This window comes from Lathyrus oleraceus, chromosome 3 (genome assembly GCF_024323335.1).
Source record: "Lathyrus oleraceus cultivar Zhongwan6 chromosome 3, CAAS_Psat_ZW6_1.0, whole genome shotgun sequence".
NCBI lineage: Eukaryota > Viridiplantae > Streptophyta > Magnoliopsida > Fabales > Fabaceae > Lathyrus > Lathyrus oleraceus.
In genome coordinates, this window is record NC_066581.1 from 251370543 (window position 1) to 251378123 (window position 7581).

A 7581-nucleotide genomic window follows, 5' to 3' on the forward strand; every position below is an offset into this window, starting at 1 on the left:
ATTGCTCTTCAGGAAGAAGTGGAAGCATGCCTGTAGCCATTTTCTATTTGTTATCTTCCTTCGGAATGTCTTCAACTTGCTCATCAATCACAACCTGATTTAAGAAGTTTGTTGTCATGCTATCCCGGAATAGCCCCAAAACCATGTCAGTTCTGTCAATGCACATAGTCTCTTTCATGATCCTCGGATGACTGGTGTCGGCGAATCGTTGTCTTTCTTCCAAAGGAATGGATAGAGTGAGTTTTCTGGTTGACATGCATGAAATGAAAATGAATGAATGCACATGTTAGGAATTGAATGCAAATAATTATGCAACATCCATAGATTCAAGGCCTTGGTGATATATCAACCCAAGTTCCAAGCTCCAACATGTGTACAACAATGCAATACATAGGTTAGCAGTACCAATAATCCGGATAATCTGTGTATACTGCTTGATATAGGATCAAAAGTTTGACGTCCATGAGAATAAAGGTGTGTGAAGTCTATGGTTTCCTGCAATAAAAACCCATATCCCCCTCACAGGTGTGGACTATGCTCCAAGGTGGTCCCTAGAAGGTCTCCCAAAGTCATCGATTCGAAATGGAAATACCCTGCCACAATGAATACTCACAGGACAAAAGTACTTCCAAGTGAATCTAGTCTGGGTGTGGTTCTCGTGACACCCAACGTGCGAAACGCAGGTGTACACGAATATCCACGAGTCTAACCTATGTGTATACTAAGCTCGATTATAGGGCTTTCCTCTCATGTAGTCTATCCAAACCCAACAGGGAGTATAACAAATAATATTCATGATATATAACAAATGAATATAATGATAAAGCGAGTAAAGCGCAAAGATAAACACCTAAGCAAGCTAAAAAAGCAATCAAAACTAGGCTCGACTCCTACCTGGAGAAGCAAGGACTCCCTAACAGAGTTCCCAGCTGAAGCTAGCGGAAATATACCCGAACATATCACACGCTCGAACATAAAACAGAGTCGCCATCAAACTTTATTTATCCCCAAGGGGAAGGGAAAACATCGATAAAACCCGGGGGAAAGAAATATACTGGATAAGGAAGTCGGTTATGCAAGGGGAAGGTATTAGCACCCCAAACATCCATGGTACTCCATGGGAACCATTTTGATTGTTCTCGCTCGAATAGGTGTTATCTAAGTATTACTCGCAAAAGAATAAGGGAAAAGGAAGGGAAATAGATAGAGTGCTCGGTGAGGATTATGGCCCTCATGCCTACGTATCCTCATAGTGCAATGAGGAATTCAGAGCTTCATAGTTCAAGGAACTAGAGGCAGGAGATGGAAAGAGATGTGATAGAAGTATGGTATGAACCAAAGAATAGTGTTATTTGAACTCCAACAAGGTTGCAAACATGAACTCGAGAGTAAACGGGTTGTTTGAACCGACAAGTGAGGGTGTAGAGCACTTATATCACTGTACTGGAACAACCGAAAAGAGAGGAATTAGGTGTTTGGGATGAGAGCCAAACAACTCTTGGTTCACAAGAAGGTATACGATGGAGCACAAAGATATAATGTATTTGGCTCAAAGAATAGGTATATCACGTGGAGTGAAGGAAGAAAGAATATGAGTGTATCATAGATATGAATGGAATGAAGTGACCGAAGTCACAGAATTGGGTATCTGGTGATAAGTGACTGAATAAATATTGTTTGAAATCGAAACGTGAGAGTGTATCGGAATCCATAAGAGAAATGAGATTTCTACCATAGAGGGAAACAACGTTAACCGATACGTGGACTAGCAGGCCGCCACTGTCGGGTTTTGGCTAAAAAAGAAGGAATTAAATGTTTGGGATGAGAGCCAAATAACTCTAGGTATGAAATGCAAACTATTCATTAGGTGTCCTAAAAGGGTATGTATGGAATTCCAAAGAAAGTGTATTTCGATGTCAAAGAGATAGATAAGTCACTCGGTGGACGATTGATGATCGAATGTAGGTAATGAGTAGTGACAGATATGGATGATGCCCTAAGGTGAAAGGAGAAATAACTAGAATTATGCTCACCAAGGATTCGCATCCTCGTGCAGACGTATTCTCATTGTGAAATGAGAAAGTCAGAGTAATCGAAGTTCGGAACTACGAGAATGGAAAGAGAGAGACTGGTAGTACTGGAGCGCAAGGAGTAGTGTACCACTTGTTGGGGAATCGACAATTCGAGATCAAATCAGGATAGTATCTTGGATCCAAGAGAAGGATACACTCTTAATCGAAGAGCAAAGTGGCGTGTTAGCCGAAGAAGAATGAATGGAATGTTTGGGATGAGAGCCAAACAAGAATGAATTGAATGTTTGGGATGAGAGCCAAACAAGAATGAATTGAATGTTTGGGATGAGAGCCAAACAAGAATGAATTGAATGTTTGGGATGAGATCCAAACAACTCTCGATTGAAGAGATGGATTGTCATCAGGACATCCTAAAAGGATGGACAAGGAGTCCAAGGAGAAGTATGATTGATCTCAAAAAGATGGTATTGATTGAGTGAATGGAGAGTGATCCATGGGATAGAGAAGGTGGATTAATAAATAAGATAGCTCACGAAGAAACTGGGCTCTCCTGCCTACGTACCCTTATAGTGCAATAAGGAAATCAAAGCTTTCGTAGTTCAGCCCACTAGGGCTGAAAAGGGATTGATTGGAGGCAAGAAGAAATGGATGATTGAGATTGAAATGATTTGAATGGAATGATGGAGAATTGAATAGAATGAATAATTGAGAGACTTGATAGTTACTGGGTGATGAGGATCACACTAAATTTCAAGTGGAGGGAGAAGAGTCTTTGTAGTTGTTTCTGAAATGGAAGATGAAGACCTTATGAATGGTTAGATTCGAATTGCACTAAAGTCTATGAATGGAAGTGAATACGATGAGCACTGGGCCATACGTCCCATGCCCAAAGATACTCAGAATGGGGATTAGGAATACTCCAGTCCCACTCCTTATCAATTACTTAAGGCTCGTATCGTAAAAATTGATTCATGATTGATAAGTTGTTGAGGTAGTCCTTGCTTGTTATTGTTTTTGCTTTTGCAGTGAGAGACTTGTCAATTGTATGGTTAGAATTATGCTAAAGTCTATGAATAGAGGTGAATACGATGAGGGTTAGGTCATACGTCCCATACCCAAAGATACTCAGAATAGGGGTAGGAATACTCCAGTCTCACTCCTTCTCTATTGCTTAAGGCTCGTGTCACACTCTTCTAACTTTGAGTTAACAAGTGTTGAAGACGCAACCTTTGATGTGATTGAATAAGTTGAATATGCCACCTTTTATGTGCTTGAATAATTCGCTGCTTGATATAACTGAGGATGCCTTGATTGAAGATCTTGACTTGAGGCCTTGAGCTCCACAACTTTGAAGAAAAGTCTTATTAAGTAACCAAGGGTCTTTTGGTCACTCAATTTAGACTGTGGGATTATACAAGTTCAAAGGATTTAATTAATCAAAATTTGTTTTGATCAATTTAATCAGGGGTTTTATTTTAGTTTTGAACGGAACTAAGTTTGGATCTAGTTAAAGTTAGTAATTGTTAGAAACTATCCTAAGGGATTATATATTAGAAGTTGATTGAACATTCTAAGTTAGAAGTTATAAATTCTAAGGGAGCATGGCAAAATATTGATTAAAGGGCCTATGTTAAGTCCTACAATTATTAGGAAATGATTGAATTCTAATCCTAAGAGGAGCATGCAATTTCAACACAAAATAAGCCTAAAAGGGTAAAATAGCCAATTACAAAATATGTCTTATTTTATTCATGGCCTAAAAGGGATTCTAACCTAAAGTTGAATTCTAATCCTTATGTTGAGAATAGTGAAGTTCTAAATTTAAGCAAAGCATAATTGTTTCTAATTTCAATCTAATTAAAATTCCTAATTAAATTCTGATGAAAAATCCTAAAATGTGAATTAATCTTAATTAAAATTCTAACTAAAATTATAAAATCTAGATTAATCCTAAAATTCTAACAATGTGAATTAATTCTAATTACACCTAATTAAGCTAACGTTCTAATCCACCAAATACTAACCAAGAATTAAGGCCTAATTAATCTAATTATCATTGGATTATCCTAATTAAAATCTAAACACGATTAACAAAATAAAGGTCAAGAATTAAAAAATAGCAAAGAAAGAGGGGTGCATGCCTGGATTTGGGGTGTGCATAACGAAAGAGACTCAATGGTTCAGTTAATGGGCCATGGGCCCATAATCTCTTCAAAAATAGGCCAAAATGGAATGGACCTGGGTGTGTGGAGTTTGGAGGGGTGCGAGCCAGAGAGGATTCGTTTGGGTCTTGGGCCTAAACCGGAATTCAAACCTAAAGGGCAATGGAAATGTGTCTGCTTGATGTATACGACCATGAAGATCTAAACGCGAATGATTGTTCAATAAAAGCGCTTACCCGAAAAGCTTATCCACAACGCGATTTATCTTTACTTCTGCGTCAATCTTGGAGCTATAGAGCATCAACAACGTTGCGTCGTCATTTCCAATCCAAACGAGACACCGCCTCCACGAAGAAGAGCCACGAAGGTAATCGCGGCGGCTGAGGCATCGTTTTCTCCTTCTTCGAATTGAATACCAAACCAAAATTGCACGATGCAAATAGGTTGAGGGATGAAGAACACATTGTACGCGTCAACGTATTGCCCGGCGTTGCCTTTACGACTTAAACAAGAGACTGAAAGAAATATCTCGCCGGATCGGAGCTCCGGTGCGGTTCACTTTGTACCGTGGAGACAGGTTCTAGAAATCCGGTGTTCACTTCTCTCCCAGAATAATACACATGAGAAGAAAACGAGGAGGTGATCAATGCCGCGACTCGTAAATTGCGATCAAATTGGCTTGAAGAACAAAGCGGACTCGCGGTGCAATGGAGATTCGAAGAGGAAAAATGGAATCGAAACTGCGAACTCTCAACTCAGGTATTCACCTACTTCTCCTATGCTCGCTATGCTCTTCTTGATTTTTTTTTATGATGTTCTGTATCGAGGTAGATTCGTTTCCTGCTATTGGTTTTTTTCTGTTTATAGATTCATTATTAGATGATGACTGAAGAGAGGTTGAAGAAGGTGAAGTATGAAGCAGGGAGATTAAAGCTTTTTGCATATGTGATTTTGCAAATCCTCTGAATGAAGAGTGGTGAATTTCAGGGTGGAAGAATGGTGATGAATCAAAAATCTGGGGAAGAAGAGACAGAGTCAGAAAGATTGATGATTTGTGAAGGATTCACAGTTATTGATGATGGTTGCAATTGAATGATGGGTGAGGCTTTGGACAGTGGATATTTTGAGTTTGGTTATGGAGGTGTTTGAAATTATTGAAGAAGAAGGTTAGGGTGAAGAAGATTCGAAAGAAGAAGAAGAGAAGGTGATGAAATGTTAATGGCTTGCAATTAGAATGGTTGAATATATGTTATTTGCATGTGAGAGGATAATATGGAACCATGAATGAGAATGAAGAGGTAATGGGCGTATGATGTAATGGTTGGATATGTAGTCGAAATGAGTATTGGTTATTAATTAAAACGTAGGATATTTTATAATAGGGTAAATGATTTTAATTTTAAAATTAATTTAAAATCAAAAGCCAATAACAAACTAATTTAAACTTAGGATCACTTTGAAAAATCTATAGTTAGCATTAATTTGATGTCAATTCTAATATTAACTAGAGTTTAAATTAAAATGAAAGAATAAAAATCAATTAACATCAAATTAAAAATCCAAAATCAATTAGGACCAATCAAAGCGGAAATAATCATAAAATCATGAAGTCGAACAGGCATAGATGATGACCCATGTTATCGACTTTGAGACATTATAGACTTAGGAATGGACAGTTGACTTTGGTCAGCTGGTTGACCAAAAAGTCAACAGTTGACCTCCATCAACTGAATGTGTGAATTAGGTATTTTACTAAGCACAATGTGACAAATCAAGCCGCAACGCACATTAGGATCAAAACTCCCCCTGATTAGGGTTTGAATCAATCACCCGCTTTGAATCTATAGATACTCGTATGCACAATGGATGAATGCGGATGGATTTCAAGTTATGGGTCATATGAAAAGTGAGAAGGGGGCGAATTTTGGGGTACTACACATGTACCTCACAGTTATTGAGGGATCTAAGGGGTGTGTTCTCGGACAACATGATGAGACAGATAGAAAAGAGCACATGATCTACTACTTCAGTAAAAAGTTCATAGACTGCGAAAGCAAATATTCGTTGCTCGAGAAAACGTGTTGTGCATTGGTCTGGGCCACCAAACGCTTGAGACAGTATATTATGACACACACAACTCTCTTGATTTCCAAAACGGATCCTATCAAGTATATATTCGATAAGCCTGCCCTCACCAAAAGGGTCGCTCGGTGGCAGATGGCGTTAACACAATACGACATCCAATACGTCACGCAAAATGCCATTAGGGGTAGTGTGTTGTCTGACTACCTAGTCCATCAACCCGTGGAGGACTATGAGCCTATGCGCTTTGACTTTCCAGACGAAGACATCATGTTTATCAGCGATTGGGGTGTTCTAGAACCAGAAAGGGGACCCGAACTAGGATCGCGATGGACGGTCGTGCTCGATGTTGCATCTAATGTTCAAGGAAACGAAATATGGGAAATAATCACTTACCCAACCGGATTTCATCTCCCATTCACCGTGAGATTATATTTTGATTGCACCAACAATATGGCAGAATACGAAGCATGCATCTTTGGTTTCGAAGCGACTATTGACTTAAAGATCAAGATCTTGGAAGTCTACGGAGATTCTATGTTGGTGATCTGCCAAATCAGAGGAGAGTGGGAAGTTCACGATCCCAAATTGATCCCCTACAAAGAACATGTCTCGAAGCTAATCCTGTATTTTGATGAAGTTACATTCCATCATATTCCCCAAGCGGAAAATCATTTGGCATATGCTTTGGCTACCTTGGCTTCTATGTTTAAGGCCAAATGGAAGAATGAGGCACCTTCTTTCCACATTGACTACCTTGATGAGCCAGCGTACTATTTGGCGGCTGAAGAAGAGTCAGAAGGTCACCCCTGGTTCCATGATATCAAAAAATATCTGGAAAAGCAAGAGTATCCAGAGGATGCATCCACTACGGATAAGATGTACCTTCGATGACTCTCAGCTAAGTTCTTCTTAAGCGGAAATGAGTTGTACAAGAGAAATTATGACTCGGTCCTGCTCAAATGAGTGGATAGACACGAAGCAGACAGTATCATAATGGAAATGCATGAAGGGTCCTTCGGGACACATGCCAATGGGCATACCATGGTTAAAAATATCTTGAGAGCAGGTTATTATTGGATGACTATGGAGATTGACTGCCATCGTCACGTCCAAACGTGCCATAAATGCCATATTTACGTAGACAAGATCCACGTGCCACCGGTTTTGCTCAATGTCTTGACATTACCATGGTCATTCGCCATGTGGGGCATTGACGTAATCGGCCGCATTGATCCAACTACCTCGAACGGACATCGCTTCATCCTTGTGGCCATCGACTACTTCACTAAATGGGTGGAGGC

General features: G+C 39.5%; 1 long non-coding RNA gene across 1 annotated transcript; it reads left to right on the forward strand.

The window, feature by feature from the left end:
• The first annotated feature begins 4402 nt into the window (after positions 1–4402).
• LOC127129128 (uncharacterized) lies at positions 4403–5527 on the forward strand. Its single transcript, XR_007806181.1, has 2 exons — positions 4403–4954; positions 5063–5527. It is a non-coding gene; the product is annotated as an uncharacterized LOC127129128 (long non-coding RNA).
• The last annotated feature ends 2054 nt before the right edge of the window (positions 5528–7581 follow it).